Below are 16235 nucleotides of genomic sequence, written 5' to 3'. Positions count from 1 at the left end.
CCTCTGCCATTAGAGTCCTCAACCCTCTCCACCCTTGGGTTGGCTGGTATAGAGGGTGAGACTCTAAAGTCTTCTAAGGAGCAGCCCTGAGCACATGGAGATAGAGAGGATGGGGTTGCTTAGGCAACTGTCGCCTGGCAACCAGCTCCCTGGCTGATCTCCTATACCGCCCCCCCACCCCCGCCTCATGCTGGGGGAGCTAGGATGTGAGAGGGATCAGGGCTGAGAAGACAGGGAAGCCACAGAGACCCATCCAACACCCTCTGACAGGGAAAGCAGGAGGGCAACACCTATCCCCACCGTCCCCCAAAGCACTGCTTAGAATGCCATGTTGTCAAGGCCCCTTCCTCATAGCCCCTCCACTGCCAGAAGAAGTGAAGCCACTCCCTCGGCAGTCCTTCCTCCTATCTAACCAGGAGCCCTCCTACAAAGCAGGCTCAGTCCTAAAAATCTTTCCTCTCTGCTCTCCATGCTACATTGCTGCAGAGTCGTAGAAAGCTCTGGGACAAGATCATGAACTCACCCCTGACTTTGGAAGAGGGGTGGCGGGGGCCGGAATGGGCACAGAGGACCCTAAACTGACCCTATCGAAGGTATAGAGGCCTATCCTGTCCAAGCTTCCCTCCTAACCAATTAGCGACATTTTAATGAACACCTGGACCTCCTTAATTAGCAGTCTACCTAATTACCTAACCAACTTCCAGGAGCCAGAGGCCTTAGCATCTGTTCTCCAGATGTGAGCCTTATCTCCCTGGCCTGCCCAGGCCCCATTCCTCTTCTCCTGCCCACCTGCTCCTCCTCTAGGAAGCCCTCCCAGGAGAACTGGCTTTGGGCTGCTTCTCCTGGAGCCCAAAGCTTGGGAGGGTTTAGGGCTGCGTGGAGATAGGAGGGGTGGGGGGGTAGCTAGGATGGCCTTCTTGCTCTGATGGCCCCAGGGCCTGGCCCATCCTGACCTCAGGCCACAGCTATGATCTCTTTGGCTGACTGCATCTGTGTCACCAAAAGCACCCTCTGGAGGTCTCCAGCTGCTTCTGACTCACCCTCGGGGGCAGTGCTGGCAGGACAGGATGGGGCAGAGTGGACCTGCTCAGCGTGGGGAGCGAGGCAGGGAGAGGTAGAGCCTTCCCCTGGAGACAGAGGAGCAAAGAGGGAGGAAGGATGGCAGCTGGGCTGCAGAGAAGCCTTTGTAAGCGGAGAGCAGAGAGGACACAGGGTGGGAGGCTCAGCTGACAACGTTCTGGACAAGGAGGAGGGGCTGAGGAGATCCCGAAGGATCCCATGGACAGCCATTTTTCCAAGCTGTGTGCTACAGACCCAGGAGGAACACGTGGGTTGTATTAACATGCAAATGAGGTGCAGATAATATGCAAAATGTACCCTAGAGGGGGTCTTGGTTAGGAGGGGGTATGGGACAAGTAGCAGGCCTCAGCCTCCTCCAGTGTGACACCTCCTGGTACCTGAGCAATACTCAAACTATTCTCGGGGTTTCAGAATGATGCTATCTCAGTTCCTGTGTGAGGATGGCCTCGGGCCGTGGGGGCAGGGGAGCGGTCAGGGCTGTCTCCTGGAGCACAGTGGCAGCAGGACTGGCCTTTCCAGGCAGCTAAAGAAGTAAGTGCCTTCCAATGGCTAGTGTCAGGGGAGTTCCTGCCTTCCCCCCCACACACACACATCCTTCCAGATGTGTCCTCTGTCCCACAGGCTCTGAGAAAATGCAAGGCACCTGCTTTCAGAAGTGCTACACCAGCACCGGTCAAATGAGGCAAACACGCCCAGAGAGGCCGAGTGAGCAGCCCCTGTCACAGAGCAATGTGGCTTCGGCCCTGCTCTTCCGCACAGTGAGAAAGGCCGTTCTCATTAGGTGGGCCTTTTATCCCTCCCTCCCAGGCTGCCCAGGGCGGCAGGCTGTGGACTGAAGGGGAAGGTAGGAGGCGCTGGAGACAGCTGTCATCCCTCCTCCCGCCCCTTCCCTGTGGCTGGGCTGCAGGGCATGAAATAAGCAGCAGGAGCTGGGGGAGGGGGTGGCAATCCAATCTACCCATCACCCCCACAGTCAGGGGGCCTCCAGCAGCCTGCTCGCTAATGAGGGAGGAGGCGTGGGGGAGGCAGACACAGAGGGGGACAGACACACAGTTGTAGGAAAGGAGACAGAGAAGAGGTAGAGAGGCCAGAAAGAAGGTTAAGCGTGGAGCAGAGGCAGACAAGGAGAGGGCTCTAGGAGAGGGAGGCAGGAGCAGACAGAGCGGAAGGTGGGGAGATAAGTGGGTAGACACGAGACAAGACCCTGAGGTCAGGCCTGGCGCGTAGGTGTAATTCAACAGGACACCATTCCTGCTCGGAAAACTTGCAGTCCAGCCAAGAGTCAGACAAGAGAAGGGCAGGTCCCCCTTGGGCGAGGGCGGGGAGAGGCCCTTGGGGGCCTGCATTGGGCCCGCCTCCCCCCTCCCCTGCTGGAAGGAGCATTTCTGCCCCTGAGGCTTTGGACTATGTCCACCCTCGAGGGCAGGCAGGTCCTGAGAGTGAGCAGAGGTGAGCGCAAGGCCCAGGGGCTCTCAATCCCTGGTTACCACCTCCATTCCCTCCCAGCCCAGGCTCACAACCTTCCAGCCACTCTGAACCTGGGCCTGCTCCCGGGAAGCAGAGGCAGGGAGAGCTCTGGAGGATGGGCAGGGAGGTGAACCACCCCCCACGCCCCCCAGCACCAGGAGCTGAGCCCCTGGACAGGGAGCTTTTTCTTCACAGACACTGTACGGGTCCTGGAAGCCCAATTCTCACCCCACCCCCACCTCCCTACCCGCTCCTGTCTGATCCCCACCCACCACTCCCGGCTCCATTCCTTCTCCCCCATCCTTTCCCACGTGGCAGTCTCTTTGCATTCACCGCTGAGTTCTATACGATCTACTCTAAAAGGCACAGGCGATCTGCTCTCAGAGACACAAGCAGGCCTCTACCCCTGATCCTCCTCCCTTCAGAGTTCAGTTTGGCAGGCTCACTCCCCAAACCCGGTTCCCACCATCTTCCCCTCCCTCGGGAACTCCCCTCCCCCAGCCCAGCAGCCTCCGGGTTGGGCAGGGGCTATTTTTAGCCTGGGCACTGAGCTAATTTTAACTCACCCACAAGGGACCTGGGGGCGGGCTGGCGGCTGGGGGGAAGGGGAAAAGGACCGGTCCCGGGAAGCTGGGCCTGCGGCAGAGGTGGTCTCAGGTCCCAGGCACCCTAGGAATGCAAATGGAGGCAGGGCATTACAGCCCCAGCTGAAGGGACAGGAACTGACTTGCCAGGAGGAGCATCCAGTGTGGGAGCGAGGCTGAAAGCCCTCCCTCCGGAGGGTTTCCGCTGGACAAGGCTCCCTGGCCCCACCCTGGGCTTCCAGCCCTCTTCTCCTTGGCAAACCTCCTGGGATGGGGTCATCCTGTTCTCTGCCCAGGAGACGCCTCTCCAGTGAGGGTCTGCCTCCTGAGCCGCCTCCACTGCTTCCCCACCCCAGCTCGTCCTTCCTGTAGTCTAGCTCTCATCCTTCCTGCGGCAGCTGTGAGCTTGTACGTCTCCCTGTGGAGGCAGCAGCCAGGCAGCCTGCCCTCCCTGGTGCCAACACCTCCTCCTACCCCAGCTCCGGCCTCTGGGCTGGCTCCTCCAAACCTCCCCCAAACCCCTGCAAGCTCCCGGAGCCACCCGGCCTGATCTCAGGAGGAATCTGGGAACAACAGGAGATTGAATTTTGTAGAAAAGCGTTGGGGGGACAGCATCCCAGGGAAATATGGGGGCTCTGGACCGAATTCCAGTGCCTGCTCTGGCCCTAAGTCACTGAGTACTGTGTGATCCTGAATTAAGTCGCCGCTCCCTCCAGGCCGCACCCACTGGCCAGTGCAATGGGTGGGTGGAGTGGACTAGGTACCCACGTGCCCTTCCAGCCTGAACACTCAGGCCTGTGCTCTTCTGAGAGGCCCAAAAGGAAGAAGTTAGGACTGTGTGAGTCCATGGGGAGGGAACAGCAGAGAGCACCTGTCTGGGTCCACTCTTCTCCAGCTTAAGCGGGAAGAGCAGCCTTAGCAGGTTTGGCTCAGTGGATAGAGCGTAGGCCTGCGGACTGAAGAGTCCTGGGTTTGATTCCAGTCAAGGGCACATGCCCAGGTTGTAGGCCCGATCCCCAGGAGGGAGCATGCAGGAGGCAGCCATCAGTGATTCTCTCTCAGCATTGATTTTTCTGACTCTCTCCCTCTCCCTTTCTCTCTGAAATCAATAAAAGTATTAAAGAAAAAAAGAAAAGAAAAAAAAAGAGGGAAGAGCAATATGGAGGCCAGAAAATAATGAAGAGGCTAAAGAGGGAGGTGTTTTCTGAACATCAATCCCCACAAAAGATGGCCAAGGGTTAACAGAGGCTCATGGTCTGCCAGGAAAGGTGCCAGCTGAGGCACACGAGGCCCTGGGGGCAACTTCAGTCATCCCAATCCCTCCCTCACATGGTATACCTATCAGACCCAGGGTTTGGGCCCTGCTTCTGGGTATTGAATAGTGACTGGCCCAAGGTCACTGTCATGGTCATTAGTGGAGCCAATTCTGGAACCCCAGCCTGAGTCTCCCTTCATGCCCTACCCCAGCAGGCCGATCAGTAATGACTCACTACCTCACATCTGCATGGGAATTTGCTAGTGTCTCTGACCTATTCTATCAAGCTCAACTTTCATTCCAGGTCTTGGGCCACCCACCAAAACTAGGCACTCAGGGACTCCCAAATGGAGTTCCCGGTACCTCAGGCCTCCAGGCCCATCTTTCTCCTCCCGAAAGCATTCGTGAATTGATAAATAACCCCCCTTCCCTGTACTGTCTACAGCTCTCAACCAACTAGGTCCTCCAGTCTTGTCCAGGCCCCTGTCAAGGTAGAGATGGGGGTGGGGGGTGGAGCAGGGGAGGTGTAGTCATGAGGAATTTGTAAAGATTCATGAGATGGTGGGTGCTGGCTCCACAACCGCCCTGCAGCTCCCCAGGGGAAAAGCTCCATTCTCCTTGGTGCAGAGGCTGGGCAGCAGGAGGATGAGGTGGGTGGCAAACTTCTACCTCTGTCCCTGTTTTAAAAACCCATTCCCAAGAGTGCCAAATGAGAGGAAATAGCTAGTACAGCAACCAAGAGAGGGGCAAGACCACAGAGAGGACTTTCCAGAGCAGAGTTTGGCCTCTAAGTAGCCTCTAGGGCTCAAATTTGCTTAGTTAGGATCCACCTAACCAAGCACGGACAGCTGGGAACACGTGGAAGGCATGAAGGTCCAGGCATTACATTCCAACCAATGGGAGCAGGAGGAGGTCAAACTGACCTCTGCTGCCCAGCTATACTGTCTACACTTTCAGCCACACCCTCTAAACAATGAAGTCCGTCAGTGGTCTCCAATCCTGGGAAGTCCTGCCTGCTATCTAACCTCTAGCCCTCTCACTACAGCCAACCCTTGCCCTGCATTTCAGTCACCTAAATGAGACTGGTGAACAGGACGCAGGCCAGCCCTCTCCTCAGATGAGGAGAGGTGGGGGCAGTTGGGACGGTTAGTGTGTCACCTTCCACCTCCCCACCCCACTTCCCTCTGGGGTCTCAGGAGACAGAAGTGAAAGTGGCAGCTGGGACCTTGGGGGGCGGGTCAGCCGGAGAGCCGTTGGGGTGAGCAGAGTGATACCAGTGCTGGGTCTGGGCTGCCTGCCTTTGCAGCGGATGGGCTGTTGGTTAGACCAGGGGAGGGACTTCCCATGGAAATGAGGGCGGGGGGTGACTATGCATGTGGGCCCCTGGCCAAAGGAAGAGCAGGCTGAAGAGGGGAACGTGGAGAAAAGCAGGCAGTCTCAGAGGAGCACTCTCTTCCAGGGCAGTGGCTGGCCCCTTATTTAAAGCTGTGAGACCCTTTCTTCCCACCCTCAGAACAAGGCCTGCTGGACTCCTCTGACTAAAGCAGATGAAGGAAGAGTCAGGCCCCATTGCTGGGACAGGGAGAGCCGGCAGAGAGGGGAGGGGCGCTGAGGCCTGGGCCCTCGGACTGGACAGAGACAACTCTGATAAAAGATGGAGGATGAGTGTGATGTGTCCACCTACAGTTACAGACAGGGGGCCCGAAAGAGGCCAATCCAATCAGGGAAAGCAAATCCTCCTAGAGAAATCATGGCCCAGGGAAGCCACAGAGGATTTAAAGGGGCCACTCAGAGAGGCGCCCGGGTCTCCTTCTGACTCGGAAGGACAGTCCTCTAAGCCCCTGGCAAGGGAGGGCAGGCAGCGCAGCTGCGTGGGCCTGCTGAGAAGGCCAGCCAGGCGGCTCTTACAGGATTAGCTTGCTGCTTTCAGGAAAGGTGCCAGGTGAGGCTAAGATGCCCAGCCAGATGGAGGGGGGCCCAGGAAGGCGGGGGACTGGGGAGGGGACCTGCACACAGCTATGCAAATTCATGCTCCTCGCCGATACCCAGCTTCTCGCTGTTTCATGAAGACATGTGCAGAGACCCCTCTGATGTCTGCCAGCGAGGACCCTTGCCTACCACGGTTTCTCTGCCATTGCCACGATCTGGAGCTATCCTTCCTCTAAGTGGGAAGTCCTGTCTGTGATCTATTCTCAGTCCTTCTGCTGTGCTTTATAACCAGGGCCCCACCCCAGGGAGCAGGTGAGAGGACCAAGAGGTTCCTCCTCTCCCCTCCCCATCGGCTCCCTATCCCCTGGGCTGACAGGTGGGCAAGACGAGCAAGAGCAGCCGGTCCCAGACACCTGTTCCCACACAGTCAGCAGGGGCCCCACGGGCCTGCCTGCCACAGCCTACGCATAGGGGAGTCAGCGGGGAGGCAGGCAGCTGTGGGGGCTGGAGGACAGGGGATCAGAGGTCAAGAAAGATGTAAATGGAAAGGCCTGAAGCACCTTTTCAAAATCAGCCTTTCTCCTGCTCTACCCCCAACCATTATCCCTCACCAAATACGTCACACAGGCATGCTTTAAAGGAAACAAACTCGAGGTTCGAGGTCATCGGCTCCATCCCACTGCTTCCAGTTACTTGGTCCAACTGCAGTGGGAAGACGCCCTGAAGAGACCAACACCTCTTCTCCCACACATCCCTCCTCAGCAGGTTTTCCCTGAGGAATGGGGTCGAGCTCTCTCTTATTTCTTAGTCCTCCAACCCTCAACCCCAAGTATTCGTTGGCAGGGTGGGAGCAGGGAAATCAAGAATATGAATCTAGAGGGATTGGAAAGCTGGGGTGGTGACGTGTGGAAGGGTTCTGAGATGGGAGACAACTGGCTGGGGAGCACTCCGCTTTCCAAGCCCCGCCCCCACTCCCCCAGGGTCAGGCTAAGCCCGAGGCCTGTTGGTTCCCTCAGGGCCTCTTCAGTTGCTCACCTGCTCCCTACACACATACACCGAGTCCCTACTGGGACACTGCTGGCTCCCGCCCCACTTTCTGGGTAGGTGCCTTAGCTGGCAAGTCCCAGGCCGGGCTAACCCTGATGTCTGGAAAAAAGGACACACCTCCTTTCTAAGTCCCAGCTTCGGGGGCTCTCTCAATCAGAAGACAACACCTTCTCAGGACACAAAGCACCTTCTCTCCACTCGCCACCGAACGTTATCCTCTGCCCTCTGCCCTCTGCCAGGGAATCCCACTAGGCCTGCTCTTCCCTTCCGCACATCCTCCTCCTTCTCCAGGCCTCCCTTGGCTGCCCATCCCACTGCCCTTCCTGAAGGCAGACACCCCCCTCTTAAAACTCAGACCAAAGCCCTTAGCCCTCCGCACGGGGAGCGGCTGAGCAAGTCTCTGATGCAGTCTCCGAACTATGGGAAACAACTGTGGAGAGAAATAAATAAGTTTTCATATGTTTCCATGCCCAGCACAGAGCGTGGCACACAGGGATAGAACAAAGGGAAGTTTCATTCCTCTAGTCCCCAAAGACCTAAACCAATTTTAGTTTTTTGGTCTCCAAAAGTGTACTGGAAAACGGGGTGAGTGGGGTAAAGCTCTCTTGACCAGAGGCAAAAAAAAGCTCCTCTATACGCTTCCCTGGTCTGCCCGACTCCTAGGGAGTGGCCAGAGCACCCAGCCAGAGGCACCCAGCCAGGGCCGGTGACCAGGCTGGGCCCAGAGCCTCCTGGGAGGGTGAGTTTAAATGAGTAAATATGGTCCCACCTGGGTGTGGCCAGCAGCAGGCCGGAGCTCCAGACAAGTCCCTCCCCTCCCAGCATACAGCAAGAGAGAGATCAGACAGCCACCCCCCCTTGCCCCACACCCACCCCTACCCCACGTCCAGACTCTCGGGGTCCTGTGCAGATTTCACGAACGCATCCCCCTGTCTCCATGCCTGGCCAGAAGCACGGTGAGGCTCCAGGAAAGGGAGGTTGTGGCCATAGCCTCAGGAAAGGGCCTCAGAGATTACTTAAACCAGGAATCTGCCCCAAAGGCCTGAGGGCTCAGATACAGCCTCGCTGCATCAGAGTGGAAGGGCTGTCAGAATGAATGGGGAGGGCAGCAGAAACCAGAGAGAAACCACCACAACACCCAGGGGCTCTGGTCACCACAGGCTGGGGGAAACTCCTTATCCAAGGACACACAAGCAGTGTGAGGGTCACAGACAGGCTAAACCAGGGCCACAGAGAGGGAAGTGGGGGAGGGGAGGGATGGCAGGGTAGTGATGGAAGTCAGCCAGGGCTCCACAGCCCACAAGCCAGCCTCTGGGTCTGCCCGTGTGTGTAGTCTGACCTCCATCCCTCATGCTCCAGTCCACCCTCCTCTCTTCAGAGCTCTAGTATGTCCTTCATCTCCTTACCTCCGGTTCCCCCCCCCCCCCCACCCTATCCCCAGTCTCCAATCCTTTAATCATCTTTGCCATTCACTACCCCCCACCCCCCACCCCCCACAGGGCGGCAGCTGCTCCGTGGGTGCTGCACACCCACGTGTACGCACCGCACACCTTCGTGCCTGTGCGCCACTAGGTGCTGTGGACCTGCCAGGTGCATCTGGGCATATGGACGCTCCACCCGGCCCCCCCTGCTAGACAGAGGAAAGGGGCCCACCAGCTGGCCCCATAGCTCCAGGACAAACTCTCCTCAGAAGACTTGCAGCCCCAGGCAGGGGGAGAGAAATGAAAATAAATATTCCAGGAGCCCAACTGCACCATTCCCACCAGGCCAAAGTTCAAGGCCTTTCCGCAGAGCCACCGAGAGCGAAACAGCTTTGGGATCTCCTTTTCCCCAAGCCGATGGGAGCCGGCTGTCTCCCCAACAACCAGATGCACCGGGAAGTTCCTCCCCAGGTCTGAGTTCCACCCTGCCTGCTGCAGCTGTGGGCAGACAGGGCACCGTCAGCCCAACACAGCAGGGTGTCCAGCCTCCAGAGCACCTCCCCCCCATGAGTAAGTCACCAAACTGGGACAGAAGGACAGACAGTTGGCCGGACTCCGACCTCATGACTGGCCCATAAAAGCCACCAGTGATTACAGTGATGCTGAGGTTATGCTGCCCCCACCACCGTCGCCTCCTTCCCTGTAAAAGGGAGATAATTGCCTCAAACCAACTGGCCTCAGAAAGCCTGGAGGGTTCCAGCCTCGGTCCCAAGGGGTGGGGAGAACCTGCCACCAGAGCCACAGGACCAGAATCTAACCCCCAGTGATGGGTTCTAGGACATCTCATCCTCATCCTCATCCTCACTGCTAGAATCCAGTGGACCCCAACTCTGACTTGTGGCCGAGAGGTGGAGGCCTCCATTACCCACCTCACTGACTCATCTTCTCCACAGGCCACCGCCCTGTGGACTGGGGGGGCAGAGAAGTAGGGGGCCTGGCTCCAAATACAGCTAGGAAATGGTAAACCAGCCATTTGTCCCTGACCCCCGTTGTCCCCATGGAGATACAGAAACGGGTGGGAAAGTGTTTGACACTCACACCAGGCCAGCACCGAGGTAAGCACTGAGATTGCGGACCCAGTGCCAACCAGCGAGGGCCAGGGACCCAGCTGCCCAGAAGAAGATTGATAGGAGGAGCAGAGGACTAGAACACCCACAGCAGAAGAGACCATTCCAGGGCACAGTCAGAGGAGGAGGGTGGGAGGGGCTAGACAACAATCGAAGAGGGTCTAAACCCTTGTCTAACCACCCCTCCTTGCTACTGGTCTCCCCGGCTCCCCCCTGCAAGCCTACTCGCCATCTTTCCCCCATCACACCTCCCAAAAAAGACCCAGTGAGGGTTGTTGTTTTTTTTCTTTAAAGAAAAACCTGCTGGAGAGAGATTATATAACAGCAGCCAGAAAGACCATTATATCTCCCAGCTGATGAGAGGATCCAGGAGCCAAGAGAGGCAGAGCTGGGAAGCTCAGGCCCCTCCAGTGCAGGGCAGCAGGTACAGAGTGGGGTGAGCAATGGGCAGCCCCCGCTGTCCTTCCACGTCTTCCATCACTCTGTTCCAGGCATTGGGGACAGCACACAGAAGAAACTCTAGCCCAGCCTCCCATCCCCCCAACCCCCAATAAGGATTATGATGCTCCCTGACTGGGTCCTGCTTCTTTCCCTCCTTGGACCAGGGCCTCCAAGAACAAGAACTGTGTCTCCCTTCCTTTGGTCTCTTCCTACTGTGAAGCCATCCATGCCCAGGCGAGTGGCGGTTGGACTAAAGTTCTGACATAGATTTGCTGTGTGATCTTAGTTACACACACACACACACACACACACACACACGTGTGTTGGGGACAGGGAAGTGACAATGAGAACATGACTACCGAGACCCAAGGGTCCAAATACCGGTGCTAAGGCAGGGGAGGGAAGAGCTATATATAAGCTCCAGTGTCCCCCAATGACTTCATAGCGATGGGTCCTCGGCCATGTCACATTGATTCCATCCCACCCCCACGTCCTGCCCAGCACTGGGAAGCCGCAGGAAGGAAATGCATTCCCAGGCAGGCCCTGGGAGCTGGAACAGAAAGGCTGAGACCCGGAGCGGGTGTGACCCTTGGCCACAGGCGGGTGGACGTGTGTGAACAATGACATGTGCCTTTTTGATGTTCTCCTTGGCTCCTGAGATGTCCCTGCTGGGGGTTTGGAGGGGAGGAGGAGGTGGACAGCTCCCTAACTTCAAAACACTCAATCGTGTGCTCCCCTCCTATCTCCAGGCCAGAGCAGCCCAAGGTCACTGCCCCAGATGGCAAACTTCCCATAGTCAAGGCTGGCACCTGAAATGCCTAGGAGGCCCACTGAGGGGTGGGGAGGGGAGGAGAGAGGAGGGTCACCCCCTCAACTACCCCGCCCCCAAAACAAGGCCTGTAAGGAAACCTTAAAAGGGAGGCTGGACACAGGGTAGGGGACACAGGATCCACTCACTGTACCCTCCCCCAGCCCATCCACGATGCACTACTTAAGGGGACTCACAGAGCTTCCCACTCTGGACAAACCCGGGATACCCTACTCAGTGGCTCCAAGACTGCTCCCAGCCTGCAGCCCTCCTCTCCTGAGAGACCTCAGGAGGCTCCCAAGAGGGCAGTCTGAATTCCTGGGGAAGGGGAGGCCCTGTCCCCCATCTCTGTGAGACCCAAACCTTAAAGGACGGGGGCTGGCCTCTACCCTATCCCCTAGCCCCCCACTCTGAGCCCAGATCAGCTGGCCATAGACGGAGAGAGACTGGAGAACTCTTGCCCAGATGTTGCACAGCTGCAAACTTCTGGCCAGGGGTTCTCCAGCTGCGGCTGCTAACAAACCAGATCAGAGGTCTCTCGGAAGCGGGCTAGGAGGTCCCGAGGAAGGATCCTGCGTGTCCACCTCCGTGGTGACTCTGCGTCCCAACTCCATAGGCACCGGCAAAACCCGGGCCCGGACACACACACACACACACACACACCAACCCACCACCCCGGTGTCATCTGAACAACATCTCTCCTCCCTCCCCCGCTTCCCAAACAGCTGCGGCTCCCCCCGCCCCCGCCCTCCCGCCGCCCTCCCAGGCCCCCTTCTGCACCATTTCGGGCCAAGGAGGAGGGAACAGGCGGCGCGGGGAGGGGGGGGGGGCGGCTGTTAAAATGTCAGTCGCTCCCGGCTGTCACCGGAGGGCCCCTCTGAGGATGGCCTCCCTCCCCAGGCCACTCGGACGGACACCATCGGAGCCCCCGGACACCCACCGACCGGCGCGCCTCGCAGCCGCCCGCCCCCACCCCGACCCCCCAGACCGCCCCCCTTGCCCCCACAGCCGGCTCCCCGACACAAACAGTCCCCCCTGCAACCTCCCACCGACGCCGCGCGAAAACACAGCCCGCTCCCCGAGCTCTCCCGGCCCAGGGGGCCACCCCGTCCCACCCCGTCAGGGGGGACAGCCGGGACCACCCTCCACCTCAACCCCAAGGCGGAGTGGGGGAGGGGGGCCTCTTAAAGCGACAGGCACACTATTTTTCTCTACTCACCGGTCCCGCTGGGGAGAAGGGGGGTGTCACGGCTGAGGAGGGGCAGCTCTCGCTTCTGGTCCGGGGTATCTTTAACACCGGGAAGCCGCGGCTCCGGGCGGGGGAATAACAAATGAGGCTGGTGTCCACGCGGGCTCTGGGCGGCGCCGCGGGGCCTGGACCCCCGTCGTGGGCGCGGGGGGGGGGGGGACGGGCGGGCGGGCGGCGGGCTAGGCGGGGGACCGGGGCCGAACACCCGACTCGCCTCCGCTGTGTTGATATTTTGCTTCCTTCCTCCTTTCGGGCTCCAAAGGTAACTCCTCCAGCCCCTGGGACTCAAGGCCGACGTAGGCACTGCTCAGCCTAGCTTGAGGGGCGGGGAAACGACGGTGATGGACAGGCGCGGGGCCAATGGGAGAGACTGGTGGTGTCGAGGGGCGGGGCCCCGGCGGGGGGCGGGACCGGGGACGCGGCCCCGCCCCTCGCTTCCCTTGGCCCGCGGGGCCGGGCCGGGTCAGCCCCCGCCCCTCGGCTTGACCAAGCTAGGCTGTAGCACCACGAGCGGCAGATCCCTCCGCCGGCCGTGAGGGAGGGAGGAAGGGACGGAGCGAGGCAAAGTGGGGAGGCGAGACCCAGGGGCCTTTAGAGGGTTCGGCCCGCGGCGTAGGTGGCCCCCGGAGCTCGCGGGCCCGCTGCCTGGCGCTGCTGCCGCCATGCGCTTAGGGAGGTCCTTTTCCGGGAGGCGCTGTGCGCAGAGAGGGGCAGAGACACACTCGCTCCTCGGAAGCCCCCCCCCCCTCGAGCCCCAGGAGAGTTGGGAGGTGGGAGTCTAAATAGATAAATTAAGGGTAGACGTGAAGTGAAGAAAAGATCCCCTCATCTCCCCCGCTGACTGTGTGCCCAAGCTCACTTAAAGGGACACATGCATTCCTGGGGGTTCCTCAGGGAGCTCGTTTGCTCCCTCTACCTGTGACAGACCCCTTCCCTGCCGGCCTGGCTCGGCAGACGCCCAGCAATTTAAAGCGACAGCTCATAGTTCTTGGGTGACCTAATCCCCAGTGACTGTGGCCACGGAGCACTTACTGTCAAGGGGGGCAATTTAAAGGGGCGGGACCCTGATTTCAACTACAGGATAGGAAACGCCCAAAAGTTTCTTATTAAAGCAGCAGCAGTAGCTCTTAAAAAAAATTAAGAATTCCTGGTTGCTCCAGGGTGTGGTGAATCTTTACATGCCCTACAACAGGAGTGTGGGTGCCACACCAGCCAGATTTCCTCTCCAGCACCTCTGTTACGTCTTAAGTTCTGCTTTTTTACCCGAGCTTGAGGAAATGATGGAATCTGACTTAGATCTCAGAGAACCTTGCAGAACAGAAGGGCACTCAGTTCTTCATACACCCTGATTTCTATCTGGCTGGGTTCGATTTACTGGACTAAAACTGGATTCTGGGTTAAGTGCTGAAAAAGACTAGCATGCACAGAGAGAGGTGGCATGTCACGGTGATTGGAAGCATCAACTTTGAAATAGTCAAGCTGCCTTGGTTCAAAGCCTTACCCCACCACTTATTAGTGAACAGAGGCACATTATTTAACTGCCCTGTACCTCATGATCCTCATGGATAAAACTGGAGATGGTGGTAATAGAACCTAACTCATAAATTTGGTGTGACGATTAAATTAGTTCATTAGATTGGTTAGAACAGTACTTCATACTGCATTATAACAACTCAAGGGCTGGACTGCAAAGACCCCTTTAGACCCATTATCACATACAAAGTCTCAAAGGAGACAAGCTCAGTAGAATTGCTCTGCAAAAAAGGTTTGGAGGCTTGCCCTGGCTGGTTTGGTTCAGTGGATTGAGCATCGGCCTGCAGATTTAAGGGTCCCAAGTTTGATTCCAGTCAAGGAAGGGCATATACCCAGGTTGCGGGCTTAATCTCCAGTGGAGGGCATGCAGGAGGCAGCCGATCAGTGATTCTCCCTCAACATTGATGTTTCTATCTCTCTCCCTCTCCCCTTCTCTCTGAAATCAACAAAAATATGTATGAAAAGATATATATTTGTTTGGAAGTTTATCTTAAATGTCCTAAGACAGGGAGTCAGCAGGCTCCTATTTTCTCGGCCTCAGTTTCCAACCCTTCCATCTGGCCCCTCCTTCAGGAAACTTGATTTAAAGTATCCCACTTTGTCCCAAAATGCAGTCTCTCAGTTCCCCATTATATCTGGGAGGTGGGGCCCCAGCACCAGAAGATGTTAGAGTCGCCCCGGCCAGGAAAGGGGAGCCCATCCGTCCTGTCCCCAAGGACTCAGAACAGAGCCTAGTGCCAGGCCTGGGGCTGTGGCTGTAGCAGGATGGGAAAGTGACCCCTCCCCCCACAAGTGGGGAACCTCCCCTCACTTGTGGCCTCTATTTTTAGTGCTTCCCCAAGCTCTAGCTGGAGAAACCGTTTAGTCATCAGGGTGTTTATTTTCCGGCTGTTTCCGATGTCGGGAAAGCAGAATGTTGAGACTGGAGAGATCCAGGGCTGCTGAAAAAGACTTAGGAACAGGCCTGGGAACTCAGCCTTCAGACCATTGGGTCCCAAATCACAGCGGGGGAAAAACACAAGTGGACAGGGGGCAGCCAAGCTCCCAGAGGACCTAGAGAGCTGGATTCTCTGCCAGCCTCCAGTTTTGAGATTCTGCAAACCTCTCTAGCCCAGCTCTACTAGAAGGATTCTCTCAAAAACATTAGCAGCCCTTGAACAAATTCTTGCCCAGGGCTGATTGCCAGAAACCTCCCCAAATTCTATAGATCTGTCTGTTGAGCCTCCCACCGACCACAGCTCCCGCCAATCTAAGCCAGAGGTAGGCTTGCCAGGGCTGTGATTGGCCAATTGGTCCTCCTGCCTCGGAATGTTGAGTCCTTAACAAAGGAATGGGGAAGGAAGGTGAGTCACCTGGGAGGGTATTAAAGGGCCAGGAGCTGGAGGGAGAAACTAAAGGTGGTGTCAGCTCAGGAAAGGAGATGGAGTGTCCTGGACCCTGAGGTCTGAAATGATAATTGACTAAAGAACAGAATAGGAGAGGGTGAGGATAGAATTTATAAATGTAGGAGAGGGTGAGGGATATATATATATGAGAGAGAGAACTTCATGGGAAAGGAAAAGTAACAAACATGAGGTCTTGATTTCTGGGGAGGATAAGAAAGGATCTAGGGAGTAATGTTGCTAGAATCAGATTATAGTAAAGACTTCCTGAAAGTGACTCACTGCATCTTTTCCTTCTAGCCCCTAGACTACCCATCCCACAACCCTCCAGGCGGAAAATGTCTGAGCAGGCTCAGAAGCTTGGGTCTCCTTTTTCCTTCTCTGGCTACCAACTCATCTTTCCTAGAGAAAAGTCACCTAACAGCCCAAAGTTGCTCTAACTCCCCCTCTCCCCCAGCAGTCAGAGAGACATCCACCAAAGTCTTACAAAGTGTGTGTACAGTATCATCTTCCTAAGTCTAAATGGCATCAATAGCTCCCTTTACCTATGCCTCCCCAAGCATCCCCAGTTCAGCCTAATTTGGAAAGATTTTCCTCACCCCAAGAGCTGCTGCTCTTCCTGCCCATTGTTCTGTATCCCTGGGGAGCCATTATGGCTGTACAAGCCCGTTTGGCTGCTTGGTGGCCCCTCTTGCCTTCCCCACAAGCATGTGAACAATCCCCACCCACTACCTCCATCCGTATAAACTCTCCCATCGGGTGGATCACTCCAGTGATCCTAGCAGAGGCTCTGCTCTCTCCCCACATCTTACATCTTGCTTGTGTGGGAAAGGGCTACCGGCAGGAGTACTGGTGGTCCTTCTGGGCACACATTCTTCATGTGGACTTGTGTCCACCTGTGCATGGTGCTTC

The 16235-nt window shown here is 57.1% G+C and overlaps 1 protein-coding gene across 6 annotated transcripts in view; it reads right to left on the bottom strand.

Moving 5' to 3' along the window:
• Positions 1-12726, bottom strand: part of MEF2D (myocyte enhancer factor 2D) — a 31628-nt gene extending 18902 nt beyond the window's left edge. The window contains exon 1 of one of the 6 annotated variants that reach the window (XM_036442019.2): positions 12379-12726. The gene's annotated coding sequence lies outside the window, so the exon portion shown is untranslated. Of the gene's footprint in view, positions 1-1008; positions 1134-11682; positions 11707-12378 lie in introns of those variants that run through there. The other 5 variants (XM_036442021.2, XM_036442017.2, XM_036442020.2 and 2 more) reach the window with 5 other exon arrangements.
• Between the last annotated feature and the right edge of the window lie 3509 nt (positions 12727-16235).

Source organism: Pipistrellus kuhlii, unplaced genomic scaffold (genome assembly GCF_014108245.1).
Source record: "Pipistrellus kuhlii isolate mPipKuh1 unplaced genomic scaffold, mPipKuh1.p scaffold_m20_p_18, whole genome shotgun sequence".
NCBI lineage: Eukaryota > Metazoa > Chordata > Mammalia > Chiroptera > Vespertilionidae > Pipistrellus > Pipistrellus kuhlii.
The sequence above is the reverse complement of the archived record's forward strand: the minus strand, read 5'-3'. Positions and strand labels throughout refer to the sequence as shown.